This window comes from Hyla sarda, chromosome 5 (genome assembly GCF_029499605.1).
Source record: "Hyla sarda isolate aHylSar1 chromosome 5, aHylSar1.hap1, whole genome shotgun sequence".
Lineage (NCBI taxonomy): Eukaryota > Metazoa > Chordata > Amphibia > Anura > Hylidae > Hyla > Hyla sarda.
Window position 1 is genome coordinate 361,295,898 of NC_079193.1, and position 19,185 is coordinate 361,315,082.

The 19,185-nt window shown below is 40.9% G+C and overlaps 1 long non-coding RNA gene across 1 annotated transcript in view; it reads left to right on the forward strand.

Moving 5' to 3' along the window:
- Positions 1 to 18,936, forward strand: part of LOC130272768 (uncharacterized) — a 32,198-nt gene extending 13,262 nt beyond the window's left edge. Inside the window, exon 3 of the long non-coding RNA XR_008843732.1 lies at positions 18,703 to 18,936. This is a non-coding gene — a long non-coding RNA (uncharacterized LOC130272768). The remainder of the gene's footprint in view (positions 1 to 18,702) is intronic.
- The last annotated feature ends 249 nt before the right edge of the window (positions 18,937 to 19,185 follow it).

Consider the following 19,185-nt stretch of genomic DNA (forward strand, 5'->3'; position numbering starts at 1 on the left):
TAAAATTAACAGGTGGCAGAAAGTTAAACAGATTTGTAAATAATTTCTATTAAAAAATCTTAATCCTTCCAGTACTTCTCAGCTGTTGTATGCTCCAGAGGAGGTTGTGCAGTTCTTTCCAGTCCGACCACAGTGCTCTTTGCTTCCATCTCTGTCCGTGTCAGAAACTGTCTACAATGGGGATTTGATCCTGCTCTGGACAGTTCTTGACATGGACAGAGGTGTCAGCAGAGAGCACTGTGGTCAGACTGGAAAGAACTACACAACTTCCTCTGGAGCATACAGCAGCTGATAACAGTACTGGAAGGGTTATGATTTTTATGTAGAAGTAATTTACGAATCTGTTTAACTTTTTGCCCCCGGATGATTTAAAAAAATTTTTTTTTCCACCGTAGTACCCCTTTAAATTTACTCTGCATGAATTTCCTCTGCTTGTTTCTCCTCCCCCTGTCGGAGCGGACAATGTCTACTGCCTTTATAAGCCTAGACATTCTCAACGCTGGAGTCTTCAATGCTCCTGAGAAACATCTCAGACCCCCTATTCTGTTCCTAAACATAAGGTTCATGTTTTATTGTTACAAGAGACACATTTAGGACGGGTCATGTGCCGGGCATGTGTCTCAGACACTTCATTTACTGTCTTTATAGGACTATATCTGGGTCCAAGTCACGAGGGGACTCGCCCTACATCATTGGTTTCAAACTGGGCCACCAGATGTTGCAGAACTTTAACTCCCAGCATGCTGTTGGCTTTCCGGGTATGCTGGGAGTTGAGGTTTTGCAGCATCTGGAGCAGAGGTCAAGTCCTAAAAAAAAGGGAACTCTTCCACACAAGGGCTGGTCCTGCAGGACGTCTGCTAATGGAAACAGTGTTCCTGCTGTGGAGAAAGTGCAGGAACTTGGTTCCCACACGTTCCTGCAGGACTTGAACCCTGATCTGGAGGGCAACACTTTGAGACCACTGCCCTACATAGATCTTTACATTATTACTTTGGTCAGTCTTGAGGGGCGCTTTGCTTTTGGGAAGTTGAAAATCCGGCAGAACATTTACACGATTGCATTTATCTACCTAACAGGGATCAGGGACAGACAATAGTTGATATTGTTAGGAAAATGAGCACTTTTTTTTTTTTTTTTTGGTAACTTTGCTTCTTTGGGGAGACTTTAAACTTAAAAGGGTACTCCGGGGAACAAAACTCATAGCCCTTCCTTTCCCTCTCACCAACTTATGTATTTGTCTAAATATTATTCATTATTTATATAGAGTAGTTTGCCTCTTTCAGCTGTCACTACATGCAGGGAGTGAGAGAAAAGCATAATTCTCAAATCCACCGTGTTTTGGTGTAAACCCCTCACTGAGACCTAGCCCCCACCCTTTAGGACAACACCACGTGATGATTTCTGTCTGGTCTAAAGTGCCCTGGCTGTACAGCCACACCTCCCCCTCCCTGTGTGAGGAGCTTGTGAGCTGTGAGAGAAAAGCAGTGAAGATTCTCAGCACATAGCTGCTGTTTTTCTGCTGAATATCTAATCACTGACTGCTGCCATTCAGAACGCAGCATGATTTATTGCTGGAGGAAGGATAGTCTGAAAGAAAAGACAGTGTGTGTGAGCTGCAGTGTAAGCATGCACACATATAGTGAAAGCAGTTGGCTGGCAGCCATTACACAGAGCTGCACTGACTTCTGGGAGTTGTAGTGTGGGCTGCAAACAAGGAAAAAGTATTTAGGAGACATCAGGGGCCAAAGGAGCTGCCAAAACCACATGGATAACTACAGGGGACACATAACAGGTATTGTGGTGGCTTTGGGGCATTTTTATTTTTATTAACTTCCCTGGAGTACTTCTTTAAGGGAACGTTGCTTCTTCAGGTTGACTTTGAACTGGTTTGGACCCCTGGTTAGAATTTTCTACTGGAAAGTCTTCTTGGCCCGCTCCACCATTTCTATTGTTCAGTCTGTCTTACAAGCTCGTAGACATTTGACGCATTTTGCACCCTAAGGATCAGGATTTCACACAATTTTCTGGGGCTCACGGCTTGTATGGACTGAACTTTTTCTTCATCCTGCATCATGCTCTCCTGTGGCACCCTATCCGTCTCCATTGATACGGCAATTTGGTCCATCCACTCTCCAGTCTTTTTTTTAACCTTGACTCTACTGGAGTTAGTGCCTCAGAAATGGACCTGGAGGCTCAATGAGTGGCTTCTGAAGGATTTGGTCTGTAGGCCGCTGTGGAGTTGGCTATCACAGACATTACCCTCAACCATGAAAAGAACCAACTGCCCATCCCTAAAAAGTAGGAAGCCTTGAGGTGTGTTATATGGGGTGTGTTGAATCAGCCTGGGGCCAGGCTCAAGAAGAAAAGGGGCGCACAGCTTCAGAAACTGTTAAAGGGGTACTATGGTGGAAAATGTTTTTTATTTTTATTTTTTCAAACCAACTGGAGCCAGAAAGTTAAACAGATTAGTAAATTACTTCTATTAAAAATTCTTAATCCTTCCAGTACTTATCAGCTGCTGTATTCTTGACATGAAGTTGTATTTTTTTCTAGAGTTATTTTTTGTCTGACCACAGTGTTCTCTGCTGACACCTATGTCCATATCAGGATCTGTCCAGAGCAGGATAGGTTTGCAATGGGGATTTTCTTGTACTCTGAACAGTTCCCTCCTGTAGACTTGCATTGAGGGGGCATGGCATGACATGACGAAGGTCCTGACATCAATCCCTGCAGCACACATACAGTGTTCTGTTCCGAACGCTGGCCAGTGGAGTACCCCTTTAAAAGCTAACATGGTGGTCCTGCCTAAGCTGAATAAGGATCTGACACTCTAATGCATTTATCATCCTATATTCTTCTTTTATTGTGACATCAAGCTTTATTTTAAAATTCTTGTTCTTCAGCTTGGGTCATTTTGAGCATTATCCATGATGATCAGGTGAGTTTGGTTGCAGAGAGGAAGGGAGAACGCCCTTAGGACACTGACTTTTATTGACCATGCCAAATGCTCTGACTCAACAATGTATCTGTTAATAGATGCTGAAAATGTGTTTGTCAGGATTCATTGGAGATTCTTGTTGATATCTTTAAAACAGATTGAGTTGGGACTGGGCTTTGTAGAACGGGTCATGGTGCTTTATTCTTAGCCTTCAGGTTGAATTCAAGCAGATTCTCATCACTCCAAATGGAACCCTTCAGGACATGCCAATGGACAACAGCGCAAATGGAATCCTTCAGGACATCCCGATGGACAACATCACAAATGGAGCCCTTCAGGACATTCTGATGGACATCATCGCAAATGGAACCCTTCAGGACATCCTAATGGACAACATGGCAAATAAAACCCTTCAGGACATCCCAATGGACAATATTGCAAATTAAACCCTTCAGGACATCCCGATGGACAACATCACAAATGGAACCCTTCAGGACATCCCAATGGACAACATTGCAAATGGAACCCTTCAGGAAATCCCAATGGACAACATTGCAAATGGAACCTTCGAGACACCCCAATGGACAGCATCGCAAATAAAACCCTTCAGGACATCCCAATGGACAACATCGCAAATAAAACCCTTCAGGACATCTCAATGGACAACATCGCAAATGGAACCCTTCAGAACATCCCAATGGACATCGCAAATGAAACCCTTCAGGACATCCCAATGGACATCGCAAATAGAACCCTTCAGGGTTGTTCATTGTCTATCTTGCTGTATAGTTTCGTCATGGAAGACCTGGCTGTAGCGTAACTAAGTAACCCTGATATCTCTGGGATTCAGGTTGAACAGGATGCACTTTTTAGATGTTCAAGGACCCTTTAATAATACAAAAGTAAGATATTGCCCATGCTTCTTCACACATGACAATTCTCCTCCCATTACTGTTCCTTGACCTCCTTTACATTGCTGTGTTATGGAAATGCCTTCAGGTATATGCAATTTGCTGTATAATTGCTCCATTTACAATAAAATATTCTTGGCCTCATACACTGGGAGACACATCCATCTGTTTTGAAATCTCTTCCTTACAAGTGCGTCAGATGGCACACCCTTGGATCGAAGAGACAAACGCCCTTTGCTACCGGCACGTTCCATATTGACAACATGTCCTGGGCACAAGACTTTGCCACATCAGCAGTTTATTAGAACTTGGAATTATATAAGTTCGACATCTGCAGGTTTGGAGGGTTCTTGGGTGTGAAAGGAACAATCTAGGTAAAACCGATTAACTGTTATGCCTTGTGCCTAAGGGGATGAGGTATGACACAGGGATTATGTTTGTTGTTATTTAAATTTCTGTGTCATGCTCTACCAGGCTTAACCTTACTGTACAGTAGTCCTTCTGGGTGTCCTAGAAGTCTGGGGTCTGTATAAGTCTAGGGGTCCGGGGTCTGTATTAGTCTAGGGGGGTCTGGGGCCTGTATAAGTCTAGGAGTCTGGTCTGGGGTCTGCATTAGTCTAGGGGGTCTGGTCTGAAGTCTGTATTAGTCTAGGGGCCTGATCTGGAGTATGTATTAGTCTAGGAGTCTGTATTATCTAGGGGTCTTATCTGGAGTCTTTATTATCTAGGGGTCTGGTCTGGAGTCTGTACTAGTCTAGTGGTTTGATCTAAGGTCTGTATTAGTCTAGGGTTCTAGGGGTCTGATCTGGGGTTTGTATTAGCCTAGTGGTCTGGTTTGGGGTCTTTATTATCTAAGGAGAAAACAAATATAAAGATATTGAGTGGCTACACACTAAAATGGATAAAATTTGTGTCTGTTCCGAGATATTGAGTTACACTATACCCAATAGTGCCATAGACATGTGCAATCAAAAAATAGCTGACATTTCTGCAGAATTAAGAAATTAAAACTATAACAGAATAGGATGTAGCTGGTTTCTCTATAATCACATGGTTTTTATTAAAGGGGAACTCCAGTGAAATCAAGTGGAAAACAAATGTTTTCAAATCAACTGGTGCTAGAAAGTTAAACAGATTTGTAAATTAGCATCAAGTATTTATCAGCTGCCGTATACTACAGAGGAAATTGTTAAGTTCTTTCCAGTCTGACCACAGTGCTCTCTGCTGAAACCTCTGTCCATGTCAGGAACTGTCCAGATTAGAAGCATATCCCCATAGAAAACCTCTCCTGCTCTGGCCAGACGCGTTTCGGGGAGGTCCCCATTTATCAATGGCTTAAAGAAAAACTGTCAGCTTTCTCCCCCGCACTAATCAGTGGAACTGGCTGGTAGTGCGGGGGACGCTGATCAGTTTGATGCTTACTGTGCCCAGATCTGCCGCGCCGTTCGGCCGTAATCTTCTATTTTCGGCATATGCTAATGAGGTGCTAACTGGCATCGGCCGGGCTAACTGGCACTCTGATGTCAGTGCCGCCCAGCTCATCAATATTCCTTCCCTCCCTCCACCTCTCCCTATTCATTACAGAGTGGGGAGAAGAGGGAGAGGTGGAGGGAGGGGAGGAATATTGGTGAGCTGGGCGGTGCTGCGGAAGGCGGCACTGACATCAGAGGGCCAGTTAGCACGGCCGATGCACCTCCTTAGCAGATACAGAAAATAGAAGATCCGGGCACAGTAAGCATCAAATAGCTATTCAGCCATTGATAAAGGGGGACCTCCCAGAAACAAGTCTGGGATTATCCACCGTACTACTTTGACCAGTATTGTCACCTTTCTGCATTTACCTACCTTTGAGTCCATCCCTCGCAAGCGCTACAGTCTCCTTAAACCGGGACCACCAACGTGTGTGTTTGAGCTCCTCAAGCTCTAACTGCCGCACGAGGACGCCTGGATCACCAGTGCCAGCACTACCTCAGCTGCCCCACTTCTGTCACCTCGAGTCGGACGCCGATACGTGCCTCTCATAGCATTTGTACTGCATGTACGCTCATAGCATTATATGGCACGTACGATCATAGTTTTATACTGCACATAAGCTTATAGCATTCATACTGCACGCACACTCATAGAATTCATACTGTACGCACACTCATAGCATTTATACTGTACGTACTGCACGTACGCGCATAGTGTTTGCACTGCACACACGCTTATAGCATTATACTGCACATATGCTCATAGCCCCCATATTGCACATACGTTCTTAGCCTTTATACTGTACATACGCTCTTAGCCTTTATACTGTACATACGCTCATAGCTTGTATATCACACATACGCCCACAGCATTTTCATGCGCTTATAGTATGGTGCGGTACATAGATACATAGCTTTTTACTGGTCATAAGCTCATAGCATTTATGCCAGGTGTACATTTATAGCTTTCATAAGGTTCATATGCTCATAGCAGTCATTCTGTTCATACGCTCATAACATTTATATTGGTCATAAGCTAGTAGTACTTAGGGTCCATACGGTACATACGCTCATAGCATCTATACTGTACATACGTTTGTAGAACTATTACTATACATACGTTTGTTAGCGTTCTCACTGTACATGCGCTCATAGCATTCATACATAGCATTAAAAAAATTAATAATTTTTTATGGTTATAGCAGCATACGTAAGTTTTCCATGCAATTAGAATGTGTATAGATTCATAGCATTTTTTGTGTGAAATGTTCTTGGTAACATGTACGGGAGGTAAATGTTCATAGAATGAAAGTGACACATTCATAGCGTATATACCTTCATTATTTATAGTATGTATACACTGCATTAGCATTTTTAGCATGTTCCTGTTTATAGTCTTATACAGTGTTTACATTATAGGGTAGAATGTGCATAGGTTCATAATTTATACTGTTCGGCAGATAGGATTTCGGTGTTTAGGTTAGTATAGCTGATATTCTGGTTATGGTACTATAGCTGAGAGTTGCTGCTTCAGGTTGGTATAATTGGTTTTCAAAGCCTTACATAACTTTAAGCGATATTCAGATGTTTTTTCATAGATGATAGCATACATGTCACGCCTGCCATGCCTGCAGGGAAAGACACTGTGTAATTATTGTTACTGATACGTCTTCAAAGCAATATCATCACGACTCATTGGCAGTAGTATACCCATTATGCCTGCTATGTTTGCAGGGTGATGCACTGCGTAATTATTGTTACTGACACGTCTTCAGAGCAATAATAGCACGACTAATAGGCAGTAGTATACCCATTATGCCTGCTACGTTTGCAAGGTGATGCACTACGTAATTATTGTTACTGACATGTCTTCAGAGCAATAATAGCATGGCTCATAGGCGGTAGTATACACGTTGTGCCTGCCACATCTGCAGGGGGTATGCACTGCGTAATTATTGTTGCTGAGACATGCAGAGTAATAATATCATGACCCATAGGAGGTAGTATACCCGTTATGCCTGCCACGGCTGCAGAGGGATGCAGTGCGCAATTGTCGTTACTGACAACTCTTCAGAGCGATAATATCACGACCCATGCGGTAGTATACCTGTTATGTCTGCAGCGTCTGCAGGGGAATGCACTGCACAATTATTGTTACTGACACATTTTCAGAGAAATAATATCATGACCGATATGGGGTAGTATGCCTGTTATGCCTGCCATGCCTGCAGGGTAAAGCACTGTGAAATTATTGTTACTGACATGCCTTCAGAGCAATAATATCACTGGCAGAGGGTGGTAGGGAATCAAATGATTATATCTAACTTAGTTTGTTTTGTGATTTTTGCCATCATATGAAAAAGTTATCTTATAACACGATTAAGGTATACTTGGTAGGGATACAACATTTCTTGTTGATGGAATACCCAAGCCGGCCTTCACTGTTCTTGGTTCATGCTGTGTGGTATACATAGCACATTGACTATTAAGAGAGGGGTCAGGTTGTATGTTTCGGTGATACTTCTAGGAATTATCCATTCTGCTTGATTCAGCACCGTTCGGTTTTGTACGTAGTTCCATAATCAAAACAGCTATGAACTTAGCTTTTATGGTTTTCTGAGGCCTGGCGAAATTACTACCATTTCCGGTAGAGATAAAGCAGTGCTAAGGCAGCAGTTGGCACTAGTTGGTGATCGATGTGTTTTGTCCCTTTTGTCTACTAAGACGTCTAAATCAGAAGTGTTGATTACATATTTCCCCACCGGTCATAAGTAGTGTCCGTCAGGGTGTTTGAGTTTCTGGTGGCCACAAGCGGGATGGGTCCTAATTCTCCTCTGCTACCATTAGGTATGGGTCCACTCACCACTAGTTCTTTCATAAGTTCGGTCCGTTCTTTGTTGTCTATGCTAGGTTTAGAGGCACATAGTTTTTCGAGGCATTGTTTCCGAATAAGGGCCGCATCGGCTGCGTCTAAACACAAGGTGCCCGCACATGTTATTTAGAGGCTGGGTAGGTGGAAATCATCTTGTTACGTTCGGTATATTCCAAATCCAGAGAAAGAAATGTCTGATGTCTTTAAGTTGATAGTTTTGTAACTCTTAATCATTGAAATGATTTACCTATTTTGGCTTGTCTTTTGCCCTCTATAGGCGTGCGGTTATGGCACACCTCAGGCCGCTTATAGGTTATAGGTTGGGTAAGTACGTCTCTCTCATGGGAAGCCATCACCACAAGTATAAAGCCCAAAGGGCTGTATTTGTGGGAGGGGCTGATCATTATATAAACCCCCTCATAGCGCTACCTCAGGGCGGGTGTTGCATTTTTCCCACCCAGCCTTCCCCCTTTTCATAATATTTACTATGGGGTATGCCCTCTATAGGTGTTCCCTCAATAAGTGCGGTTATGGCACACCTCGGACGCTTATAGGTTATAGGTTGGGTAAGTACGTCTCTCTCATGGGAAGCTATGACCACAAATGCTTTTTATAAGATTTTTATCATTAAAAAATATGCTTATATAGTAACCAGCTACATCCTATTATTTTATAGTTTTAATTTCCTTATTATCTAAGGGTCTGGAGTCTGTATTAGTCTAGGGGTCTGATCTGGGGTCTGTATTAGTTTAGGGGTCTGATCTGGGGGTCTGTATTAGTCTAGGGGTCCGATCTGGGGTCTGTATTAGTCTAGGGGTCTGATCTGGGGTCTGTATTAGTCTAGGGGTCCGATCTGGGGTCTGTATTAGTCTAGGGTCTGATCTGGGTCTGTATTAGTCTAGGGGTCTGATCTGGGGTCTGTATTAGTCTAGGGGTCTGATCTGGGGTCTGTATTAGTCTAGGGGTCAGATCTGGGGTCTGTATTAGTCTAGGGGTCAGATCTGGGGTCTGTATTAGTCTAGGGGTCTGATCTGGGGTCTGTATTAGTCTAGGGGTCTGATCTGGGGTCTGTATTAGTCTAGGGGTCCGATCTGGGGTCTGTATTATTCTAGGGTCTGATCTGGGTCTGTATTAGTCTAGGGGTCTGATCTGGGGTCTGTATTAGTCTAGGGGTCTGATCTGGGGTCTGTATTAGTCTAGGGGTCAGATCTGGGGTCTGTATTAGTCTAGGGGTCAGATCTGGGGTCTGTATTAGTCTAGGGGTCTGATCTGGGGTCTGTATTAGTCTAGGGGTCAGATCTGGGGTCTGTATTAGTCTAGGGGTCTGATCTGGGGTCTGTATTAGTCTAGGGGTCTGATCTGGGGTCTGTATTAGTCTACGGGTCTGATCTGGGGTCTGTATTATTCTAGTGGTCTGATCTGGGATCTGTATTAGTCTAGGGGTCTGATCTGGGGTCTGTATTATTCTAGTGGTCTGAGGAGATTATTAATTAAGAGTTTATTAATTAAGGGTCTGGATTAGTCTAGGGGGTCTGGTCTGGTGTCTCCTGTTTTGGAGTCTGCATTAGACTAGGGGGAAAAAAACAGATTCATTCTTTCTGCGGACACGGAAAACGGACTTTTCAAGCCAGAAATATCTGGCGCGGAAATTCTGCTGTGTGCACAGCATAGCATAATCCCATTGAAAACAACGGACTCTGCTGCTTCGGTATCTCCGACGGAAATTCCGGATGTATGAACATGGCCTAAGAATCAGTTAATTTAAAGGGGTTCTTGTACCGTATCCTATGATGGCATATCCTAGTAATATAAAATCTTTTTATGCAATGGGAATATACTGTCAGTAAGGCACAATTTGGGTGGAACGTGATACTGATCCGCATGTCCTTAGGTCAGCGTTTCCCTAGCAGGGTGCCTCCAGCTGTTGCAAAACTTCAACTCCCAGCATGCCCGGACAGCCAAAGGCTGTCCGGGCATGCTGGGAGTTGTAGTTTTGCAACATCTGGAGGTATTCTGCTTGGGAAAAAACTGCCCTCAGGCTGTTGCTGTAATAACTCTGCCCCCACGAACCTGGCACGAGGGCAGAACAGCTGCAGTTAACCCCGTGAAACAGCGGCGGATGATTCATCGCCATGAAATGCATTGCATCCGCAGACTGTGGGGGGCTCCTATCTAATGCTATTGTATCAATCCCTGACAATGTGTGTTTTCTTCTATAGAACGACTTTGATCTTTAGTATTCTGGTTTCTTCCCAGGACATCAGCCCAATGACAAGAAAATCTACGAATCACTGAAAATCTCCCCCATCACTAATGTGCAAAGTTTCTTCTTGTCCCCAACTCACCCATTACAGGATAACGTTACACTGCTTTCCTGATCCTTCCAATAAATATCATTTTGCAGTCATCATCCACTTGTAATAAAATAGAAAAAAAAACATATGGCTCTTGTGATTCACTAAACTTATATTCTTGTATATAGGGGCAGTATTATAGTAGTTATATTCTTGTATATAGGGGCAGTATTATAGTAGTTATATGTCCAAAGAGAAAGGGGAAAAAAGTGGCACCAAAGAGCAAATATCCCTGTACAATAATGAAATCCTGAGGCAATGCAATAAAGGCTTTATAGTAGTATTTATAGTAGTATTTATAGTATTTATAGTAGTTATATTCTTGTATATAGGAGCAGTATTGTAGTAGTTATATTCTTGTATATAGGAGCAGTATTATAGTAGTTATATTCTTGTATATAGGAGCAGTATTGTAGTAGTTATATTCTTGTATATAGGAGCAGTATTATAGTAGTTATATTCTTGTATATAGGAGCAGTATTATAGTAGTTATATTCTTGTATATAGGAGCAATATTATAGTAGTTATATTCTTGTATATAGGAGGCAGTATTATAGTAGTTATATTCTTGTATATAGGAGCAGTATTATAGTAGTTATATTCTTGTATATAGGAGCAGTATTATAGTAGTTATATTCTTGTATATAGGAGCAGTATTATAGTAGTTATATTCTTGTATATAGGAGCAGTATTATAGTAGGTATATTCTTGTATATAGGAGCAGTATATAGTAGTTATAATCTTGTATATAGGAGCAGTATTATAGTAGTTATATTCTTGTATATAGGGAGCAGTATTATAGTAGTTATATTCTTGTATATAGGAGCAGTATTATAGTAGTTATATTCTTGTATATAGGGGCAGTATTATAGTAGTTATATTCTTGTATATAGGAGGCAGTATTATAGTAGTTATATTCTTGTATATAGGGGCAGTATTATAGTAGTTGTATTCTTATATATAGGAGGCAGTATTATAGTAGTTATATTCTTGTATATAGGAGCAGTATTATAGTAGTTATATTCTTGTATATAGGAGCAGTATTATAGTAGTTATATTCTTGTATACAGGAGCAGTATTATAGTAGTTATATTCTTGTATATAGGAGGCAGTATTATAGTAGTTATATTCTTGTATATAGGATCAGTATTATAGTAGTCATATTCTTGCATATAGGAGCAGTATTATAGTAGTGATATTCTTGTATATAGGGGCAGTATTATAGTAGTTATATTCTTGTATATAGGAGGCAGTATTATAGTAGTTATATTCTTGTATATAGGATCAGTATTATAGTAGTCATATTCTTGCATATAGGAGCAGTATTATAGTAGTGATATTCTTGTATATAGGGACAGTATTATAGTAGTTATATTCTTGTATATAGGAGCAGTATTATAGTAGTAATATTCTTGTATATAGGAGCAGTATTATAGTAGGTATATTCTTGTATATAGGAGCAGTATTATAGTAGTTATTTTCTTGTATATAGGAGGCAGTATTATAATAGTTATATTCTTGTATATAGGAGCAGTATTATAGTAGTTATATTCTTGTATATAGGAGCAGTATTATAGTAGTTATATTCTTGTATATAGGAGCAGTATTATAGTAGTTATATTCTTGTATATAGGAGCAGTATTATAGTAGTTATATTCTTGTATATAGGAGGCAGTATTATAGTAGTTATATTCTTGTATATAGGAGCAGTATTATAGTAGTTATATTCTTGTATATAGGAGGTAGTATTATAGTAGTTATATTCTTGTATATAGGAGGTAGTATTATAGTAGTTATATTCTTGTATATAGGAGCAGTATTATAGTAGTTATATTTTTGTATATAGGAGGTAGTATTATAGTAGTTATATTCTTGTACATAGGACAGTATTATAGTAGTTATATTCTTGTATATAGGAGGTAGTATTATAGTAGTTATATTCTTGTACATAGGACAGTATTATAGTAGTTATATTCTTGTATATAGGAGCAGTATTATAGTAGTTAGATTCTTGTATATAGGAGCAGTATTATAGTAGTTATATTCTTGTATATAGGAACAGTATTATAGTAGTTATATTCTTGTATATAGGAGCAGTATTATAGTAGTTATATTCTTGTATATAGGAGGTAGTATTATAGTAGTTATATTCTTGTACAGAGGACAGTATTATAGTAGTTATATTCTTGTATATAGGAGCAGTATTATAGTAGTTATATTCTTGTATATAGGAGCAGTATTATAGTAGTTATATTCTTGTATATAGGAGGTAGTATTATAGTAGTTATATTCTTGTATATAGGAGCAGTATTATAGTAGTAATATTCTTGTATATAGGGGAAACTGGGGCAGTTTTAGTAGTTAATGGTAATTTTTATTTTTTTATTTTCTTACAATATTCCCATCCACTTTGTCAGAGATATTTAAGCAGAATTATAGTGGCCCAAGCGCCATGGGGTAAACCACAACTGAGACCAGAGTAGGAACATGTTATATCCATCTAATGATATTACAATGTCTGTATGTTTTGCTCTGCCCTATGATTCACACAGAATATATCTCTGACCTCCAGTCATTGACAGCAGCTGGGAGACCACAATGAGCCATAAAAGTGTTACTGAATTACCAGCAATGCAGCCTCATAAAATTCCTCTTAAAAATACCATAAAATTACAAAATAATTTACAGGAGTAATGTCCTATATTGTCCTATAATGCAAATCTTTTAGAAGGAAAACAAAAGATACAAATTTGCTAAAATGTTTCTAAATTTTGGTTTTAACACAATAACATTACAGGTAAAACTACGTCCATACTTGTAACATTAATGTGCTCTATGTAAGTCTATAGAAAAGTGGCTGTCTGAGCACACAATGTGTAAAAAAAAAAAATGGAGGTGTTTTCCAGTTGCATAAATATGTGACATCTTACTCATTTACGCGGCTGGAAAAAATATTTCCATTGTGGGGGAGAAAAAGCAACACAGCTAAGTTACATCTGCGACTTCTCTTCATGTCTGCAATATGGCTGCATCTCCAGATATGTCATTTCTTCAGCAGACTGGTTAATCTGAGGGAGTACTGTGAGCCCTGCCCTGTGGACTGCCACCCAGCTTTCCCAGTCTGCTGAAGAGTATATTTATCTAGTATATTAGCTATTTTCAGGAGACTGGGAAAGCTGGGTGGCACACATACTGAATCCCACCCAGCTTTACCAGTCTTCTGAAGCCACAGCAGGGATAAGCTGCTCGTCCCCTTTGCACTCTTTACTGCAGCAGCGTTGCCATGCCCTCTCCGTGCCCTTGTACTGATGTCTTCTCTTAGCCCACAATAAATGTTTTTTCCCCACCTGCCCTGTCCCTTTTCCCTGCGCTGCACCTGCCTGCTGCATAGTTAAATCTTCCTTTACCAGCAGCAGGAAGATTAAAACTCCCAGGCAATCTCCGCAGCCCGAGAGTTCTGCAATCAGGAAATGTACTTGAAGTCCCATAGACTTGTTTATGGCTTTCGGTACATTTACTGATCACATTTCTTTCAGGTAGCAGAGAATGTCGTATCGGGACATCCCTAAACTCTACTTTAATTTAATTTGACATATAGTGTACTAAGTTCAATTGAAATTTGCTATTTGTAAGTTATGCTGAAACATACATATGCACATGTATAAGCACATACCCAGACAGAGGCGAACTAACAACACTCAGGGCCCCGGACCAAAAAAGGCAAGGGCCCCCTGCCGCTGGTCACACTTCTGCTATGTCCCTATTCCACCCAAATCCTACACACAAAATAAACTAAATTTTATATATGTAAGAAATGCTTTAACGTAGGTAAAATAGGTAAAATAATTTCCATGACCAATAATACCAGTATACAAGTAAATATATACCTCCGCACAATAACAGGATAGTTCCGCCATTCTGTTCTGAATAAAAGCACTATACACAGACCAGGATCTGTATACTATATAAGTGATTATATACAGGACCATATAGTGGTAGATATCAGCTGTACACAGGATCTGTATTCCATAGAAGTGATTACAGTTACCTCTAGGGACTTACAATTACATCTTTTCTGATTGACGGCACCTTCTTTCCTTTTCTTCTCTATCCGGAGAAGACCACCATGTCGATATCTTAACATCTGCAGGACAAACATGTTAGACTCTGCATTTTTACCTTGCCATCCTATCCTCTACATCATTTTCCCATCTATAGGCCCACAAACTGTAATAATGCCTTCATTGGTGTCCTGCACAGTAAAAGGGCAAGTAGGTAGGAAGCCAGGTAGGTAGGTAACTAGGTAGGTAGATCAGGTAGCCAGGTAGGTGACTAGCCAGAGAGGTAGATAGGTAGCCAGGCATGTAGGTAGGTGGCTAGCTAGGTAGTTAGGCATCCATCTATGAAGGTCAGGTATGTAAATAGTTAGGTAGCCAGGTATCTAGGTAGGTATCAAGATATGTAAGTAGGCACTATCAGAGTATTTTGTGTTGGCAGCCAGAAATTAAGGTGTTGCTTACGGAAGTTACATGTAGGTAATGTCCCCAGGTAGGTAGTGTCCCCTAGTAGGTCATGCCCCCAGGAAGTTAATGTGCCCCAGGTAGGTAGTCATGCCCCCTGTAGGTTAATTCCACAGATAGCTGACCCTGTATGAAAACCCCTATGTAGGTAGCCCTCCTATTAGTTTGGTAGCTTGTCCCCATATTAGCTAGGCAGGAACATAATAGTCCCCCACATTCGCTAGGCAGCAGAAGTCCCCCACATTCGGTATGCAGCAGTTCCCCCACATTAGGTATAGGTGGCAGTAGTGTTTCTCCACAGTAGGTATAAGCGGCAGCAGTGTTTCCCCACACTAAGTATAGGCAGCAGCAGAGTTCCCTCACAGTATGTATAGAAAAGAAAAGACAACATGGAGCACTCCTATGTGCAGAACAAGTTATTACAATATCAGTGTTGTGTAGGTACGATATATACTAACCTTCTCAGGGTGTGCAGAGTAAGGCACAACACTCGTGATAGCAGATCACGGTAATGGTAATTCCGGCTGCCGCAGGCTTCCCACACCAAGCTGGCGGGCAACTTATGCAAGGAGGCACACAATGGATTCTGGAAGTGGATGTCAGCACTACCGGTGAGACAATATATTGAAACTTGACAAGCAAAGGGTAAAATTACTGTTTTATTTTGAACACACAACATGTTTCTAGACCAGGATGGCCTTTTCGTCAGGCCATTGTGTGTCTCCTTGCTCACAGTAGGTATGGACGGCAGTAGCGTTCCCCCACAGTAGGTATAGACGGCAGCAGACATCCCCCACAGTTGGTATAAGCAGCAGCAGAGTTCCCCCTTAGTAGGTACAGGCATCAGCATTCCCACACAGTAGGTACAGGCAGCAGAGTTCCCCCAACAGTAGATATAGGCAACAGAGTTCCCCCACTGTAGGTATAAGCAGCAGAGTTCCATCACAGTAGGTATAGACAGCAGAGTTCCCCCACAGTAGGTACAGGCAGCAGAGTCCCCTCCCCAGGAAGGAAAAAAAATCTGCTCACCTGATTATGTCAATCGCAGCGATCTCCTCCACTGCAGGGGACCACGTGTCCCATCCTCCATAGTGCAGGCACCAATGAGTGACGTCATCGATGCCTGCACTGCATGCTGCATGGGGGTGGAGGTCACGTTTCCTCTCTGTGTAGGCCCCAGATGCAGCTTATACAGAGAGAAGGCTTTCTTCCCTTATGTGCGTGAGCCGCACATACATCAGAAACTTGCCCTGTCTGCCTGGGGATCCGGGACGAGTGTCCTGGATACTCAGTACCAGCGGCTGCGGTGGGCCCTTCACCTGGATGGGACCTCAGACCACGTCCGAATGGACTGGCCAGTCATTCCTCCCCTATTCACAAAGTTTTATATATATATATATATATATATATATATTTATATATATGTTTTTTTTTTGTTTTTTTTACAAAATAATTCTATCAACAGATGTTTGAACATATCATCAAACATTACTTTTCAGATTTACTGTAGGTTTGGGGAAGTAACACAGATAAAATCCTTTCCATAATTGTTGTATGCGGTCTTCAGCCATCTCCAGATTTGCTCACTTAGGCTTTTGAGTTACTGTGGTTTTGGGATTACTGGTTCCTATTGAAGAGACACAGTTGTGTAGGAATACGCTCATTCTTCAGCTTTGACTTAACTAAACCATCGGTACCTGCCCTCATCATCTCCCGCTTGGACTACTGCATCCTCCTCTGTTGCCTTCCATCAAACACTATTGCTCCCCTTCATCCTCAATTCTGCTGACCGACTGATCCACCTCTCCCCTCACTTCTCTTATGCCTCTCCCCTTTGCCAATCCCTTCACTGGCTGCCTGTTGCCCGATGACTATTCACCAACATACAAGGCCGTCCACGTCCAGTCCCCTCCATACATCTCTGACCCTATCTCCTCACACCGCCCCTCACGCAATCTCTGATCCTCTCAAGACCCCTGTGTGCTCTACCCTCTTCCACACCTCACATGACTCCCGTGCTTCCCCCATACACTGGAACTTATTACCGAACTCTCATCCTTCCACGAGACATTCAAAAGCCATCTGAAGACCCATCTCTTCAAGAAAGCCAATGACCTACAATGACCATGTACTGGGAACAGCCACTTACCGAACCTCTCATAGAAGACCAGCTGTCTCGCTCCTCCTCTGCCTCGGGGACAGTGTCCCCTCTCCCTTCCTTTATATCAGTCTGCAATTTACTCTGTATCACATTCACTCTACCTGCGTTTTTGTTATGTATTTTAACCATTTTCATGCGTGAAATTTTTGGGGAAAAAGTCACTACAATTCATAATGCAAAAGGGAATCCTGCAAAAAGAGAATAAGTCCTTTCTTTATATTCACTATAAAGATGAGCAAACCTCTAAAAATTCATTTTGGGAGATTTCACTGGAATCACCTGTTAACTTCATTTTATGGCCAATTGGATTTGGCCTACACTTGCCAGATCAGGTGCCAAGATTCCAGCCTAGGGAGTGTTAGGAGTTAAGTAATAATGCGCAGTATCATTATTTACCTCCTGTTGCTTAAAGATAAGTAAGAAGCTGCTAATGATGGAGAAGCAGGGACTCCTGTCATAAAGACAGGAGTCCCTGCTCTCCTATGTAGTATTTCTGATACCCTATTTTAAGACACCAGAAACTAGGTAAAGGAGCAGTCATTCCTGTTAATTCGACTGGCGACTTTGCTCCTGTACCAGATTTGACAAAAGAATTGACAAAAAATTGAAGGTGGCGACAGTCTTCAGGTTGGGGCAAGTACGCCAGATAAAAAGGGTTTGAAAGGCTCCGGTGGTGATATAGTCCCCAACGTATCCATCCTAAAATCCAGTAATTTCCCTTCCTTCTAATAGGGGGGGGATATACCTCATATTACTATCCCTGACCTTTAGATTATGTTGTGACACTACATGTATGTCTTTGTCTCTATATAACTTTTTGTCGGCATAACATTTTCCTTCGTGTTACATTGAAGGCTTTAATTTTTTTGTTTGATCTTTTTTATATATTGTTTTGTGTTTATTTATGTTATTTGTTTATGATGTTTTAAAATGTATCAGTTATTGCCAATTTTTTCAGTGTTCATATAGTTTAGCTCCAAAAATGTCCCCCACCCCCATTCTTTTTACTCTAACTGAGTAACTATTCCGTCTTTCAAAGGTGAAACCCACTAGGATATCTGGGTAAAATTTCGCTATGATATTTCCATGCAAAAATTGTGTAATATTTGTACATTTTTTCATGTTTTTCTTTCTTATTTTGCACCATCTCTGAGCATAAATATTTTTTTTTATGTATAAAAATAGTAATATATATATTGTTGTCTTATAATGATACCACTTAGACCAGTCTAGATTCAGTCTTTGGTTGTGAAGCATTGATGACTTTTGGAAATCCCTTTATTGGAATACACAAAGGAATCATGCTACTAAACTGTGAATTGAAACCATGTTGTGTTTCTTTACAATGAGGTGGATATAAATGTTGAGACTCTTTCATCACTGACTGGAATTACCACCCCCGATTCTTCCTGTAACTCGTAATACACAACTAGAACTTTTTTTTTTTTTGTCAATGAAATGTTTTCGCCCCCAGCTACTACACAACATCTCCAGAAGTGAAGGAAAGGACACAACTGGGAATATGGGTAAAGTTGTAGGAAGAGGTCACAGAGAGAACAGTCGTCTGGAATTCAGCCTTCAAATATCTGATCCGTCATTATTGTGACTTATTTTATGGACCTTTGTGAGAGGGAGAGATATATTCAAAAATATCCAAAATGTTAGTGGGCGAGTCAAGATGGAGAAGGATGTTAAATAATTATGGAAAAGTAAGCTTCCACTGATATTTTACTCAACTACATAAATAAATAAATACAGAAAAACTCATATAAAAAATATTTTAGAAATTAAAATGTATTTACGGCTACCATACCTCAGTGTTTCCCAATAAAGATGGCAAGTGATCGTTAGGATTCTTGCAATCGTTGCAATTTTCTTAAGATGTTTTCCCTCCATGTGAAAAACATATATATTTTAAAGGGGTATTCTGGGATTTTTGGTTCTTTGAATATGAGAA